Source organism: Cupressus sempervirens, chromosome 8, assembly GCF_028749045.1.
Source record: "Cupressus sempervirens isolate cs-2001-9-10 chromosome 8, ASM2874904v1, whole genome shotgun sequence".
NCBI classification, from domain to species: domain Eukaryota; kingdom Viridiplantae; phylum Streptophyta; class Pinopsida; order Cupressales; family Cupressaceae; genus Cupressus; species Cupressus sempervirens.
Window position 1 is genome coordinate 591,416,978 of NC_143125.1, and position 18,863 is coordinate 591,435,840.

Here is an 18,863-nt window from a genome sequence, read left to right on the forward strand (position 1 = left end):
CATGTGATAAGTGATATTATCTACTTTGTAGGATCATCTTATACTTTTTTCTTGCATGTTAGATTTCCTTATGCATATGTTGTAGCATGTTTTAGTAGTGACATCCCTATTATGATAGTACTGATGATCTGATTAGTGGCTTGGGATGTTACACACAGGGGATGGCTAGGGATCATGATGGTCTAATGATGCTATTGATGGTTGGGAGGAACCACACACTTAGTTGTGTTTTTATGATGGGTGGTTATATTTCATGATGGATGTTTATATCTTTTATTGTGGATAGATGTATCATGTATGGTAGATGGTTTCATTTATTTTATTGTACTTTTATCATGGATCTGAGGAGGATGGTGTATTTCTATTTTTACATATGTATATTCTTTCAGCCTTTCATACCCTATGACATGTACAATGGATGATTGAGCATTTCGAGTTGATTTTCCAAGAAGCATTTAGAAAAAATGTATATTATGGACATTTGACTTTCTAATTATTCTTTCATGTGGATGTGGTAGTTGTTAGACTTAGTATTAGTTAAATTTAAATGTGATTCAACATCATGGGATCCTTAAGGAATGTAACCCGTTATGTATGTTTTAGTTGATAGTATGTTATTGCTTCCGCTACTTTATGTGTGATGTGTATGTTACTCTTTCTTGTTTCAAAACAAAAATTTTTTTTGGTAAACTTAGTAAAAGTTTAGGTTAATTCTTTTGGATCCCTTGGCAGGGTGTTACAAAACTACTTAGAATGAGAAGGCTAAAAAATCCCTGGTCGCAATTAATGATTTTTATCAGTAAAGGAATCAATGTATCCTACCTATTGATATAAACTACAAGTTACTATTACTGATTTTTTTAGATTTAGAACCTAAATCTAGTTAAAATCTAGTGCTCTAAAATAAAATAATCTTACTTCTTTCCAAACTTAGACTCTTATAATTTTGAATACTTGTAATCAACTTCTAAATATTAAGTGTGGGTGCCCCTATAACCTTCAGTAGTAGATATGACACCATATATTTTCAAAGATAACTATGTTTTGATTATTTTGCTGGGAACTTGTATTTAGAGTTATTATCTCTAAGATTAACTAATACAAATCTCATTTCATAACACAACCATAAACCCACAAAAAACTTCATTAAGAAGTAGAGAGAGTATAAATGTCTTTCTATTAATATGTCATTATTTACATTATATCTTATTTTTGACCCATTCAAATTTTGGCTATACAATCATAACAAAGGTTGCTATCTATAGACCTAATAAGACCTCCCTGACTTAAAAACACTTAACTATACTTTTCAACTATATCCAAGGATTGACGAACTAAGAAGTAGTGCCAAAGGAAGCTAAACTAAGTGACATTGACCAAAGGTTAAGAACAATATAAGTATCAACTATCTTATTAACCAAAGAAAGGTCCTAAGGCAAACTACAATCTAAGAAACAACCTTGAGAGAAGGAGTATGATAAAATGAACATAGAAGCTATAGATCAATAGATAAACAAATAAAAAATGTATATGAGCTAAAAGGACGAGATAAATTAGGGACTACTGTAAAAAAACATAATAGAATGAAGGGCTATACGTTAAGAAAAAGGGAAGGTTAATAGGATAATATAAAGGGAAAAGGAGTATTCCTTAGATCATTAGACCAATCCAAGAAAATATCATGGTATGACTATTTTAAGAGTTAATAATCTTAGAAAATGTGTGTCCTTGTAGTGTCTACATATGAAGAAATCTTAAAAGATGGTGTTGATAAAATATGACTTAATGAAATAACCTTAAGATAGTCATTACTAAATGTGAAGTTGAATATTAAATTTGACCCCTTGGGTTATCTACTTTGATTAATTGTAATATCCATGTTTCTTAGTAAGAGGTTTACATCATCTTCTCCCTTATTGGCAAGAGTGTAACGCCCTGCTAAGGGATCCAAAAGAATTAACCTAAATTTTTACTAAGTTTGCTAAACAATTTTTTTTTTAATCATGAAAGATAAACCATTCACATCAAACACATAGTAGCAGAAATAATAACATACAATCAACTATAAGCATACATAATAGGTTACACTCCTTAAGGATCCCAAGATGTTGGATCACATTTAATCTAATTAATACTAAGTCTAACAACTACCACATCCACATGGAAGAATAATTTAAGAAGTCCAATGTCCATAATATACATTCATTTTCAAATGCCTATTCAGAATGCTCAATCATCCACTATACATGTCACAGGGTATGAAAGGCTTAAAAGAATATACATACGTAAAAATAAAGATACATCATCCTCATTGAATCTATGATACAAGGTACAATAAAGTAAATGAAACCAAATTCCATAAATGATACATCATCATAGAAGATATAAACATCCATCGTAAAAGATAGCCATAAATCATAAATACACCACATAATTATGTAAAAGCACGGTTCCTCCCAACCGTAAATAGGGCAACTATATTAGATAATTAGCTCGAGGGCTAACTCAAGAAAGAAGATGATAAGAAAGAAGAATCGGGTGCTCCACCCAAAGAATGAAACTAGGCTCCTTAATGATCCAATCTATCTGTTGCTCCCTCGTTATCAAGGAAGTCTACATGTGCATAGAATAGTAGGGAATAATAGAGTAGTAGGGCAAATGATCCTTCTTGCCTCAATACCCTGTCTATTCTATGGGGGGACTGATTGACTAATTTGGTTGGTTGGTTGGTTCTAATCGGGTAGCGATGTACTCTGAAGAAGAAGTGACCAAGGCAATAGACAATTAGGAGGGCATTACCGTTAGCCCCTACCATTTTATAGGCCATCAACAAGACAGTTTGTTCCATCCCAGTTTCATCATTAGACCATCGTGGACCCTAGCCATCCCTCCATGCATAACATCCCAAGTCACCAAAGAGATCATTGGTATTATCCTAATAGGGACATCACTCCTAAAACATACTACATCATATGCATAAAGCAATCTAACATGCTACAACATATTCATCAGAAATCTAATCTTGCAAAATAAGGCATAAGATAAGTAAAAAACATCTTCTATCATATGCTAGTCATCAATATAAGGATGCATGTCCATCATCATATTCCAAGAATAGAATGAAGATAGATGTCAACAAGGAATGAATCAGCCACAGTGTCTCAGACAGATCTCAAATGGTAAGAGTGAAAAAGCACTACCACTCGATCGCGTGGGACCTACATGGCCCACTCCCACCACCCTGAGGAGATAGTCTCAAGTCCCAAATAGGATATCAAAACACATAAAACAAGTACTCTCTAAGTCCAGGAATCCTAAAAGTATACTAACTCAAAGGTTCCAATCACAAACTAACATCTAATCCCAGAGGCACAACAAAGACATGTAGTAAATCTACTATGCAAGTAGGAAAGTGTCATCGCACGGATCATGCTAGAGTTACATTGGCAGTCTCTCAATAGACCCCAGCCCCCTAGTGATCCCTATGCAGCCACTAGTATCCTCTCATACTAACGAGGCATACTACGGAATGCAAGATTGCAACCAACTATTCTCTCTACTCCCATCCTAGTTTGTACTAGCACTCAAGGCATGGGCAAGAATAAACAATTATCTTATTAGGTTCATTTAATCCCCATTTAGTGTAAATTTTTTCATTTATTAAAACAACTTACAATGAGTTACCCTAGCAACCACTTGGGGCCTCGGCCCCCATTGCAAGCCATTTCTCGACACTACAAGTAGATAACCTAATCTAAGCTCATAGAATCATAAATAAAAAAATCACCTCAGTCCTATACAAGCGACTGGAAAAATGCCAAAAGATAATCCACAATAAGAGCATCAAATCTCCATGAGAAACTAAAAAAAATCCATAGATAATCATGACCACAACAATTCTCTATTGGCAACTGAAGGTATTCATGACAATCACAATAAAAATTGGTTCTCAACAAGCAACCAAAAAGTATGTCAAAGTAATACTGATCGAGGACTCCAAAATGGTCAAGTCAAAACATGTCACAACATGACAACATCAAGAAATAAATCAACACTTCAGTCCCATCATGGCAATTGGAAAGTAATCCAAGGATAATTGACTGATGACTCAAAAATGGTTAGTTCAAGTGTCTCATACACATACATCTCAGCTTCACACATGAAGACTAAAAAGTAATAACAAGCAATAAATACAAACATCTCGTAGAGCACACCATCACATTACCATGGTTGAGATATAGAAAGATTGAGACCAAATAAGATCAACATGCCATCACATCTCATAAACCCTTGAGCCTCTAGTAACAACCTAAGACTAGTCAAAACTAGGACAAATCCAAAAACCCCAAAACACATATAGCATAGAGAAACAAGATACAAACACATGTTTTAGTTTTCTTTCACAATCACATAGTTAAGCCAAATATGAGGTTTCAATTTTGGTTTCAGGTATATCTCAAGTGTATAAGATTAATCATTTGACCTACAAGTCAACCCGTTTGTTCCCTCGATAGCATTATCCTTCCATTATTTAAAATAATATTCTAAGAATAACTTAAGGGTAAATATTTACTCATTAAATTAATCTTCTTTGACCCTTAATTAAATTATTCACTTTATTTTGCTAAGATCCATGTTATTAATTGAATAACTCTTCCTTAATGTTACTTCAACTTCTCAACATAAACAAAGGATCGTTGTTTGTTAAATTATAACAAAGCCAGTTATCAATCTTCAAATAAGAAGATAACAACAAAATTAACTAGTCTTACTTTAAACACCATGCTTTATTAATTAATCTTAATTAAATCATATAATTAAATTAATTAATAATGTACACAATCTATGACTTTATATCATTCTAATAGTACTTAATTAAAACTCCATTAAATATTACTAAAACTTAAGTCTCTTAAATTAAATCATCACTGACAACCATTAAAATATCTAAGGTCATTATTCAAGTCATGAGAGTAAGACTTATCAACTTCGATGTAAATACTTTACAACCTCGTTAAAAGAATCGGTATTAGCATATCCATTTAAATGCACATCTTATGCTTCAAAGTTTATTTAAATATTAACTTGATTAAGTAATCTAGGTAAATACTATTACAATAACCCAATTTTGCTCCCAAATATTTTAATAATAAGTAATTAAGACTCTTTAACCACTATCATTATCTCTTTAAATAGCTTGTTTCGAAACTATCAATAAGTTCACCAATATTCTATTAGTAATTTAATAAGAACATAATTAACAACTAAAATAATTTTCAATAATAGTCCCCTTCTAAATTGACCTCAATTAAATTCCATTGATCCTGACTTATAACATTATTTCAATTATTAACCAATGTCAATTAAATTTAATTGATTTAATTAATAATTATATCAACTATCTATACTATCATTCAAATATTAATAATAGTCTCATTAATAATTACTAATAACGATTACAGTGGTTAATATTGAAACCATAAATCTTTCATACTTTCTATAATTAATATCCATAAAATATATTAATAAACTAATGATTATCAATTAAGAGACGAATTAATAAAAAGAATTTTAAATGACATATATTAAAACTTAATTACAATTCATATTTAATAATCATAAAACAAAATAATAATAATTTTTTTAAAAGCGATTCATATATCGCTGGTTACGAAAAAGGTTTCAAATCACTATGGAAATATCCACGTGAATAGCCCGTGTGGCACGCAGGTCACAGGTACCCTACGGACATGTGGGTACTCTGCAACCCATGCAAGTACGCCGTTGAGAAGGATGGGGGCATGGTAAATGTTTATATATATATATATATAATTTGTTTTTTTAAAAGTTTACTTCCTTTTAACATGTTTTCGTACAAAATGTTTATTAATCGTTTATATTTATTTTTAATAAACCTTCTTTTATATATAATCTATTTCCTACATATACAATGAAATTCGGGGCACAATAACTTTATATATATATTACAAGAAGTCAAAATTAATCTGATGGGACAATTTATTAATATTCTCTGAATATTCTATTTATTTATTTTATTCTATTTTATTTTTGTAGTAAAATTCTCATATTCATTCAAACCCTTTTTAATTCTATTTTCTCAATTCGATAATAATTCGAACCCAAACCCGATTTAGAACTAATTTCTTTCTTAATTGGAACTAGGGTTTTCTAATTGAATTCTCTATTAATTTCCTCGTGTGCACATAGAATTAGCATCCTTATCTAAGATTCTAATCACAAGATTGAAGATTCAATCACAGAGAATATTTAAACACACACACATAACAGACACAAAGAAGACAGGAATGAGGAAGAGCAAAATGGAATATGTGAAAGTTATGAGTGTCTACTCGGACACTGATGCTAATTCGCTATTCTCAAAATCTATAGAGAGACTCTTCCTCCTCCAACCTTCGCAATTCCTCCAAGATTCGAACCAACCACCTCGAGTGACTAGGAGTGCCTATAGAAGCATATGAGCTTGTAGAAGCATAAGAGGATGTCCATACACACTAAGAGAGCCTCTATATAAAGGCCTCTAAGATGCATCTATAATGTGTCTAGAAAGAACTAGGAGATAAGCATGACAACTAAGCACATAACTTCCACAATAAGGAGATAAATATGATGAGGTCTCTAGAATGTTGTAGACACCATGTGCTCAAATAATGTGCTAACTCCTAAGTGTAGACAACACGTGCATAATTAGAGTGCAAACTCTTGTGTTGTCAACATGACAACTCCCAAGAGCTCGCATACTCTTATGCAAATAAATATGCATATTAATTTATTTAATATTCAATTGACTATTTTTAAATTAATTTATTAATTTTAAATCTCATGCACTCACTTTATTAAATCCACTTGTTTTATCTTAATATATTTTAATCACATGCACGCATCACGTGATCTAGAATATTTTTAATATCTTTTCCACTCTTAAATTTATTTTTGAAACTTTAATTGATAAAATATTTATTAACTTAAATAATAATATTATTTATCTTTTATTTAAAAATGAACTTTAAATATATTATTATTAAATTAAATAAATATTATCACATTCCAAATTTAAACTTATAACTTTTATCTCCAAATTTAATTCTTTTATTTAATTAATTTCCTAATTAATTAAGTAAAATTAAAATATTAAAATTTCATAATAATTTTCCATTAAATTAAAACATTAATTAAATCTTTTAATTAGGCTTAATTAATCAAAAATGCACTAAAGACTCATAAAGTAAAATACAAAAACCCATCATAGCCAAAATACATACAAAATCAAACCAAGGGTTAATATCACGAATTACATCATCTGACGCATTCAGAGGGTACTCAACTTAGATACTTGTCCTAGTTTTCAATTAGGACAAATGGATTAAAGGGTTGGGATTTGGACTTGAGAATTTATATCCCCTCTCTTACCATTGAGATAATGCGATAGGGTACGCTCATCCTGGCAATTCAGGAAAGTCAATACTCGGTACCTGCAACCTGCATACAATCCATGCATGTACATACACAATATATACTAAGCTAAATAAGAAATGGTAGGAAGTGATGCATCGTGTAGATCCTAACTAGCAGGTGACTACAACTCTCTTCCTTAACCACATCAAAAACACCATACAGAAAGAAAACAAACACGCACACCATACACATGCAAGTATGGGGTAAGTATCCATAAGAAAACACATATGATAATAAATCATCTAACTAATCATCATCAATAGTTGAAATCATTGAATAATCATCACATATACATGAACTATAAAGTACCACGTAATCTCATCATAGATCAACTGAATTTGAAACAATATCTCATCAACATAAAACTAGCCCTAAAAGAGTTTGACAATGATAGCAAAAATGCGAACTAGGGGCAGGCATTACAAAGAGTGTCTACTTTATTCCCTTCTCTATAAATATTATTGATTCTAATGTGTTGGCATTTATTTTCTAACTATAGGGCTTCTTCCAATTTTGAATTTAAAACCTAATTATAGGTGTTTCTTTTCTTAGTGCATTAAGAATAATTTGTTAATATCCTTCTATTATGAGATTTGGGATTCCTACTTCCAGACTCAACTTTAAATTCTCAATTAATGCATCTAATTCTTCTAAGTTATTGGATATTGACCCTAAAAACTTAGCTCTTTTGATAGTATAGGATCTCAATTCTATTCATATAATGCACCTTAATCTTGTTGAAACTGGGATGCCTCAAGAGACTCTGCCAAAATTGAGTTTTTCCTAACCAGTCAGAGGTGACATCCATTTGGAGTTATCTCTCACTTGCTTATTTTCCTTTGAGTAAACCATGGCGGGACTAATTAGATTGAACCAATTCTTGCACATCTCAGCATCCCATTCTATGAAGGAGCCTTCTTCTTTATAAGAGCTCCTTAAATTGTTAGTTTCTACCTCTACTATGCTTGCTTCCACTTTACTAGGAAAGGAAGTGAGTTTCATATTTTCATTTACGAGAATTTGTCTATTTTCTTCTTTCCATATCTCCTAGAGTAGTATGGAAGGACTTATTTTCCATAAATTATTGTAGACCTTATTATTTTTTGGCAAAGTATTTAAGCAATCTCCTAGATTGTTAGGGTATACTAATTGGCAATTGAGCTTATTAAGTAACCATTTCCAACAAGTATTAGAAAATAGACATTGGAACAATAAATTTTCAACAAAGTCTGAATGATTTTCACATAATGGCCATCTTGATGGTCCCTCAAATCCCATCTTTGTAAATTTATCAGTAATTAAAATTCTATTATGTAAGGTATCCTAGATGAATATGCCTGTCTTTGAAAGATAGTTAGTATCCCATCATAGAATGAGGGGGATTTCTATCCTTTCTAAAGGTCGAGAGTTAGTTATTATCTCATAACCTTTTAAAAAAATATATTGACCATTCTTAGAAGCACCCCATATAAGCTCGTCCGTCCATTCTTTATGATTAGCTTGTTGATGTTGAGAAATTGTTCAAAGATTATTTTTTCTTTAGGTGATAGATTAGTCTCCTCTAGTGATTTCCACTTCCATCCTCCATACCTATTTTCACTAATTTTCTCTTTATGATTTATGACATATTTACCCCATGAGTTTGATATAATATTTTTAACACTAGTTCATAAATTAAAACTATTTGAGGATGGTAGTCCATCCCATGAGTCTTCCTACAAAAGAGCTTCCTGGCCTTAACTAATGTCCCATGTGAGATATTTAGATTTTAGAGGGCAACATTGCATCATAAAGTTCCAAGTTTTAGATCCTTTGGGGGGATTCTTGGTTTTGAACAATGATATATGATCTAAATTGTTTAGATATTTACAGTACAACATATTTTCCCACTTTCTTTTGTGTTCCTAAAACATTCTCCAAATTAACTTTTCTCCTAGAGCTTCATTTTTCTTTCTCCAATATTTAATGCCTAGACCACCATATTCTTTAGGTCTAAAAATTTGGTCCCACTTAATCAAGGCTTGTTTCTTTTTATCTAATGTTCCTTTCTACAAGAAATTTATAAGTTTTTTATCCAAGCTTCTTTTAATTCCTTTAGGAAGTAGGAGACAAGCCATTTGGTATGTTGGAATAGCAAAAATATCTTCTTTAATCATAGTTGTTCTTCATTTTTATATCCCAATGTATTGTGTATTTTCTTTCCATTTCAAGATTAGTATTAGGAAGAAAATCTTAAATTTCTCCACATTAAATTTTTGGCTAGATACTTTCATTCACATTTTAATAAGTTTCTTGAAATTTTATGCCTCTACCATAGTACTTCCTCGAGGGAGTATGACATCATCTGCAAATTGTTGGTGTGTAATCTTGGACACTGCCTTAGTTACTATGATTCCCTTAATTTCCTCTTCTACCTTAGTTTTTTATATAGCTTTGCCAAATGCTTCATCCATAATGATAATGAGAAAGGATGAAATTGGGTCTCCTTGTCTTATTCCTCTTTATATATTGAAGAAACCTTCAGGCATTCCATTAAGTAGTGAAAAGATCCAGGGGGTGGAAATGGAGTTCTAAATTAAATTAATCCATTGGCATAAGAAACCAAATGCTTCCATAGTTTTACATTGGAATCTCCAATCCACTTTTTCATAAGTTTTTTGGATGTCCAATTTTATTAGCATACAAGGGTCTTTATTAATTTGAGTTTAATGGGTAAGTTCTTGAATGATAATTATACCATCGTAGATAGATCTCTTTAGAACAAAGCCTATTTTTTCTTTTGATATTAGTTTATCTAGGACTTTTTAACCCTATTAGCAAGTGCTTTTGATAGAATTTTATAAATGGTACTACATAATGCTATAAGTCTAGAGTCCCTTGGTTCTATGATTTCCTTTTTTTGGGATTAGGACTATGAAGGTATTGTTAATTTTAGTTAGTAAAGACCCCAAATTTCAAGTTGCCTCTATACTTCCCACAAAACTTTTCCTTAGATGTCCCAACATATTTGAAAAAAGAAGGCTTGGAAGCTATCATCCCAAGTGATTTATCTGGATTAAGTTTGAATGGTGAAATTCTAATTAAGGTATTTATAATTGTTTCTTATTAATAATTTTGGAATAACACCTAGCATTTTATTTTGAGCCATTAGGTCCGAAGATTCATAGTTGTTTAAAATATCAGAATAATAGTTAATAAAAATTCAGCTATTTGATTTGGATTTTCAATCTCATTACCTAAGTTGTCCTTAATATTCACAATTCTATTCATATTATGAAAAAAAAATTATACTTCGATCTCCTTGTAATATCCATGTTTCTCGAGATTTTTGTTTCCAATTCATTTTTTCTTTTTCTATAATATTTTCTTTTTTAATCTACTAGTTCTTTTCTTTTTTAAACTTGTCATTATCCATTTCATTTTTAATGACTTGTTCATTTAGCTTTTTAATTTCTTCTTCATTGTCTAATTTTTCTTTGAAAATGTTATTAAAGTGTTCTTTGTTCTGTTTGATTATTTTTTCTTTAATAATTTTAAGTTTAGAAATTAAACAAAACATTTAAGATCCTTCACATTTATCCTCTTGCCACCATTATTTTATGTTATTATGAAAATTCTCGTCTAAAAACTACAATTTTTCATATTTCAAGGGTTTTCTAGATGGCTTTTGAAATTCTCCTATTTCTAACCTCGCAGGGAAATAATATGATTTTACATAAGGTAGAATAGTTGAGTTAAAAGCAATATTTAGAGAGATGGGATCACCTTTGAAGATAAATCTATCCAATCTTTCTACTATGTGATAGAAATATGATATTCTATTATTCCAACTATATATTCCATTTGTTGAAAGAATGTCAGTCTGAGAGTTCTTCGAAAATCAATCTTTAAAATCTATCATCACCCGTGATACTCTTTGTCATCCATGATTTTCCTCTAAGTTAATTATAGCATTGAAATAACTCCCTATAAATAGATTCTCTGTTGGATATGCCTCTAAAAATTTATCAATTTCTACCCAATCTGCTTTCTTTTTTGCTGTAAGGGTTGGTCCATAAACATTTACAAGAGTAAATTGAATATTGCTTTTGAAATTTCTGATTTACCTCCCATCCAATTATTTGTGGTTGTTATTGGTGTAAAGTCTAATTTTTGTCAGATCGTAGATGATCCCTATACCTCCTGAGGCCCCAACTGATTCTACTAATGTGAATTTCTAGTGATCCAATTTTTTGCTTAACTTTTCTCCCTCTTCTTTTCTTAGTTTTATTTCTTGAGTTAATGTAATTTATTTTTCAAATAAGGATATATTGTGCTTGACTAAGAGCCTTCTGTTGGGGGCATTAAGGCCTGTAATGTTCCATGTTGTTAGCTTCATGATCCTATGGGAAGGCTTTTCCCCTTCCCATCTTTAAGAATATTTTTTTGCTTTCCAACTCTACCAGTTTCTTTTTTTGATTCAACAAGGGATTTCTTACCCCTTTTTTACCTTAATTTATGCATTTAGTTTCTCTATACCTTCCAAATTTTCATCTATACCAAGATTATCAATGTTGTTTACATTTTGAGTGTTGTTTTCTATTGAGACATCTTCTTTTTCTTCCTCATATTCTCTTAATTCTTTCATGATTATATAACTGATGTTATAATCTAAATTCTTTTCAGTGTTCATTATGAGATCCTAATTTTATTTTTGAATTATCCTTTCTTTATTCTTATTGTCACCCTTAATCCAATTTTCTATATTCTATACACCAAATTCTTCCCAAAATTGTGAAGAGTCCGAGGACTTCTTTTTTTTGTAGTGATTTTTTCATTTGGGGTAGCTTACCTCATAATTAACTTCATCACAATTACTTATTATAGTTTCTATTTCTATAGGAATTTGTATTAACTTGTATCGATCTTGTTCAATCTTTTCTTGAATGCTTGTCTTCGATACCTTATCCTCAAATGGGTTATTAATTCCTATCCAAGTTCTTTAAAACTTGTATGATTTTTATTTTAATAACTTTGATCTCTTCCTTGTGTCATTAGGAATTATAGATTATGAATTATTTACCGATATTGGTGTCATCTCGAGGTATTCTAAATTATTTTGGTTGAGAGTCTCTATTGCTATTTCATTATGAGAAGCTTCTTCTTCTTGATTCTTGTTAATATACCATGTCAAGCCATTGTTTTCTTCTTGTACTAGCTTATTATCCTCACATGTCTTGTTCTTTTCAAACATTTCTCCACTTTGAGATTTACTTATCTTATCTGTGTGAGTTTTAGTTTCTAGGATGTTAATTGCCTCCTGATTATTTGATCCATCCTAGCTATTTTTATGATTCTCATTTAGTCTTTCCTTTGAGTTCAATGGCTACTTTGGATCTATATTTGCTTGTTTTTTACTTTTGTCTATTTTTTGTGCACGGGAGCTAATATTTTATATTTCATATTTCTTATCTCATTTGGAACTATTATCTATTGTCCCAATTTGACTGAGTGCCTAGAAGTTCTCTTTTTGAGAGCTTTGTCCCATAGGATTAGCTGATCACTAATATTAATATGGATGAGCATTCTGGTGTGAATCAACTTGTTGTGATTGATCAAATTTTCTCTAATATCTTCTATAAACAAATTTTGTTGTATAAAAACTTGACATTGTTGCAATCTATTGATATTTTCCTCAAAACTATTTCTTTCCACTATATTTGTAGCATTCTCTTGAGAAGAGTTATTTTTGCCTTCTATTTGATCCTTGTTTATTTATTACTCCTATGACTGGGTGATATTCTTGTTAATGAATATTTTCTCTATATCTTTTGTCACTATTTCCCCATTTTCTATGCCCAATGCTGGGTAGCATATTTCACTAACAAGATCTAATTTTTCATATATAAATTATTCTTTTCTGCCCTCTCTATTGCTGGTAAGTTTTGATGATCCAAGTTGTCAGATAAAGGTTTTCTTGTCTTAGGCTTATTCCTTTTGTAGATTGACTAAAAGACATGTTTAAGATTTGTGTTCCTTTGTGTAAAACTTGGGATTTCTATCCTTTTAGATTCTATTATGATTATCTCTTGGATATATCCCTCATATTTTTCAAATTCTTTATTGCAAATTGATTATTTTTTGATAATTTTAATAGACTTCAAAATTTTTTCCCTATTTCCAAATTGATTAAAAATTTGATATTCTTGTAATTTAAATAGTTGGATTTCTATTGGAAACTACAATTGGAACAATTGCTATATTGTCATTGATGTCAAACCTTACTGGTAAGATATTTACTAACAATGTAGAGTGTCATATCGATTGATTGATGAAGAGGATTTGAAAAGAGAAGATAATAAGATGAGCTAGTGAAGTTGATGAGTAAAGAGAGTTAATTATAATGAAATTATAATGGGTACTTGATCAGTTAGTCTTTGATAAGATAATGTGTTATTTGATCATTGGATAAAGAAAAGAAGCATTTGAGTTGAAGGATAGAAGAAAAGACAAGAAGGTGAATAAAACACTGATCTTGATCGAGAAATAATTTTACTAGATATCTATTATTCAACATATACTAGATAAAGAATAAAGTGTTAATGAATACATTAAGCTATTGATGAGTTTCTATATTGGTTGAGTGGATTTATGAGTCTGAATAAGTTGCTTGAAGTTGTTAACAATTGAATTGGTACATTTGAACCTAAGGATAATTGATTCACCCCTCTCTCAATTATTCTAAATATTCTAACAGCTACTATCAGAGCATTTGGTGCTTGTAAGAAAAGTTTTAAGAGACTTAAGATAAAGATCAAAATGTAAAATAGAGAGGTACTTAAGATGAATAAAGAGAAATTTCCAATATAGAAATTCTTAATGAGACTGCATCTATCTAGAGTTTGATATTTTGCACTATAATACTTGGACCATGAATATATTAAAGTTCCTAGACCCATGCCAATTGAGCATATAAAGGAGAAGCATGCACATAATAAAATGATGATAGATCTGGCATCTTCCCTGAGTAATGCTGAGTTTGAAGATGTAAAGGATTACACTACTACAAAGAAAATGTGGGATAAGCTAGCACATATTTATGGTGGAGACAAAAATGTGTTAAGGGCTAAAACATAAATTTTGAGAGGCAAGTTTGATGACTTGAGAATGAAAGAAGGAGAGATTATTGCATAATATTGTGGCCAAATCAAGGAGGTTGTGAATGCAATTAGAGGAGCTAGAGGAGACATATCTAATGACAGTCTGATAAGTGAGGTATTAAGGACTTTAATTCCTATCTATACAATTAGAGTATCTACAATTCAAGAGCTAAGATGTACACCTGATACTAATCTGACCTTGAATAGTCTAATTGGTAGATTTACTACATTTGAATTGTCAAATTTGATAACTATACACCATCTAGCATTGAATATTCTTTTAAGCCTCAACTAACCCTTGATGGACCTAAAATAAAGAAAAATAATAAGCCCATGGATAGTGACAGTGAATCACATGATGATCTTGATGATTTAGAAGCATTATTGGAAAGAAGGCTACCAAGAGGAAAAGGAAAATATAAAGGTAAACCTCCTATTATCTATTTTACATGTAAAAAATTTGGTCATATTGATGCAAGATGTACTAACAAAGATAAAAAGGAAGAAAGGAAAGACAAAAAATACTGAGGAATGAGAGACAATAGAGACAATCAAGGTAACAAATAATACAATGACAAAGGTAAGAAATATTGTTATATTGTTGAAGAAGATGGTTTTGATAGTGATTCTAATGAAAATGATGAATAAGTTCTTTATGTTGTGATGAAAGATGAATATGATGAAGATGAGAAAACAATTTTAATCTTACATGTGAGTAAGAATGATAGATAGATAATTGATAGCGGTTTCTCACATCATATGACTGGTGATACAAATAAGTTTGAAAATCTAGAACATTATAATGGGAGTAGTGTTAAGTTTGAAAATGATGCACCACATTATGTGAAAGGTAAAGGATAAATTATATTAAATGATTAAGACATATGTGATAGTGCATATTGGGTTGATGGATTAAAATACAATTTGTTGAGTGTGACATAGTTGAATAGTTCAAGCTATCGAGTTGAATTCTAAAACAAGAAGGAAAATATCTATGATACTATTGGTGAACTATTTGGAAGTGAGAGAAAACAAGAGGTAACTTGTTCTATCTAGACCTATTTGATGATACTTGTCTATTTGCACTAGCTGAAGATGTTTGGTTTATGGCATAAGAGGCTATGTCATGTAAACTTTGATAATTTTGTAATAATTAGTAAGATGAAAAGAGTTAGAAGATTACCAAGATTGAGAAAACCCGAGAAGGTGATGTGCAAAAAACATAAAATGGGAAAAATAAAAAAGTCTAGTTTCAAGAGAAAGACCTATTATTCTGATGATATTTTGGAGTTGGTTTATACTGACTTATGTGGTCCTATAAGAGTGCAAAGCTATTATGATGATAAGTACTTTATTCTATTTGTTGATGATTTCCTAGGATGATGTCTATGATGCTTGTAAAAGAAAAATTTGATGCTTTTCAATGGTTTAAGTGATATTTGGCTAGAGTTGAAAAGGAAACATATAAAAGTTTGAAGTGCTTGAGATCAGATAGAGGAGGTAATTTCATATCAAAGGAATTCAATACATTCTATAATGACAAAGGAATCAAGAGACAAATGAGCAAACCTAGGACTCCACCAGGGAATGAGATAGCTAAAAGAAGGAATAAATCAATAACTAACTATGCCAAAATATTGATGATGAAAAAGAATGTTTCACAATATTGGAGAGAAGCCAAAGGGATTGCTATTTATACACTGAACCAAGTTCAAGTTAAGATAGGTATAGAAAAACCCATTTTGAACTATGGTATAGTTATGCACCTAATGTTTATTATTTCAAAGTATTTGGAAGCAAGTGTTACATATTGAAAGATACAAGGAAATGAAAACTTGATGCAAAGAGTAATGAAGGTATATTCCTAGGATATTCTACTAAAAGAAAGGCATACAAGTGTCTGGATTCTAAAATTTAACATAATTGTAAAAAGTGAAAATGTTAGAGTTGATGAATTTGCATAAGAGAATAAAGAGGATTGTAAGAAAGAACCTTAAGATTACAAATATTTTGTATACATATATGAAGGAGAACCAAGTAAATTACCTGAATCAGAGAAGGTTACTGGCGAGCATCAGTAGACTGGCACTATTTAGTATTAGCAGACAAGCTCTGCTGATCCTCAATATGTTGTAAAGTATTAGGCTATAGGAGCCAAGTCATAGAGAGAGGAATCTAAACATAAGAGAGAGGAGGTTAAACAATAGATAGAAAATGGTGAGTTATAGAAAGAGACACCTGAATAAGATGAGCAAGTTGAATCAAGTAAGACACCACAAGAAGAAAAAATATCTAAATCTGTCTTAGAAAAATACGTGAGAAGACACCATATACCTAATTAAATAATTGGAGATAAATATTTAAGATTCATGATAAGAAACAAATTGAAGAATGATACATGTTTACTATGTGAGTTTGAGGCAAGAACAATTAAAGATGCTTTGAAGAATGAAGGTTGGATTAATGCAATGAATGAGGAAATTGATCAAATTGAGAAGAAAAATACATGGACATTAGTACCAAGGCCAAAGGATAAAAATGTTACTAGAACAAAGTAGGTATTCAAAAATAAGCTAAATGAGAAAAGTAAAGTCACAGGGAACAAGACAAGATTGGATTGTAAGTGATATGCACAAGAGGAAGGTATTGACTATGGAGGGATATTTTTCCTAGTTACAAGATTAGAAGGAGTAAGAAAATTACTTACATATGCTTCTTACAAAGGATTTAAGGTATATCAAATGGATTTCAAATGTTTATTTTTTATTGGAATCTTAGAAGAAGAATTCTACATTGAACAACTTCAAGGATTTGTTTACCCTAGCAAGATGAGCATGGTATGGAAGTTGCACAAAGTATTATATCATTTGAAACAAGCCCCTAGAGCATGGTATGAAAAGTTACATACATATTTGGTTAAAAATAGTTTTTCAAGAACCAATGACAAAAGAAATTTTTACTTGAAGAGTGAATCTAAGAGCAAGATATTTCCAGCTGAAATATTTTTTGATGATCATATTTGGAGGACATCATATATTCTGCAAATAATTTTCTAATGAGACAAAGAAAGAATTTGAGATGCCAATGTTTGAAGAGATTAAATTATTTATCAAATGAAAGGAGGTATATACATTATTCAATCAAATTATATTAAGGAGATATTGAAGACTTTTGGAATGGAAGATTCAAGACTAGTTGAAACACTTATGGTTACTAAACATTAAATTTCAAAGAAAGATGTTTCTGCTAAAGTAACTAGACATTGTATTGGTCAAATGTTGGAAAATTTCAATATGTTGTTCATAGAAGACCTAACATTGCATTAGCTTTTGGTATCATTGCAATATTTTTTGCTAATCCTAGGGAAAATCACATTATGGCTTTGAAAAGGATACTAAGATATCTAAAAGGTACATAATACTATGAGTTATGGTACAAGAAGAATAACAAGTTTGAGTTAAAAGTTTACATAGATGTTGATTGGGTTGGAAACATTGATGAAAAAAAGAGTACAAATGGAGGAGTTTTCTTTGTAGGTAGGAGATTGATTTCCTGGACAAGTAAGAAGCAAAATTGTATCTCACAATCTATAGTAGAAGCTGAAAATATTGCATCAATAATTAATAGTTTAAATATTGTGTGGATCAATAAATTGCTGAAAGGTAAGAATGAAGAGATTACTGAACTTGTAGTAATATATTGTGATAAGAAAAGTGTTATAAACATATCGAAGAATCTTGTGATGCACAAAAAGAGTAGGAATATTTTAATTAAGTATCATTACTTTAGGGAGTTAGTACAAGACAAAGAAGTGAGATTGGAATATGTGAACACAAAGGAGTAGATAGATGATACATTCACTACAAAATTACCTAAGGATACATTTGAGTATTGTTGGGTAGTTGTTCTACATGAGGCCAATGATAAGAATCCTTTGTGAAATTCCTCTCTTGAAAAGCTAATCTTTGGGATCAACTCCAAGGTTTCATATTTGTCTTGCAATGTACCAAAATATGCTCAGTTGAAGATAAATGTGATTGTTCATGAGGAGGCCTTTTTTGGTTATGTTTTGATCTCAAAATGAAGTAAAATCTATTCACTATCTCAAAAATAACACACAAAAGAAGAATGTTTTTGTATTTTCTATTTTTTAATGAATGCAATCTAACAATGCAACTAAAATGAGTTCATATTCTAACAAGGGGTTAGTAAAGAAAATAATGAAACTGG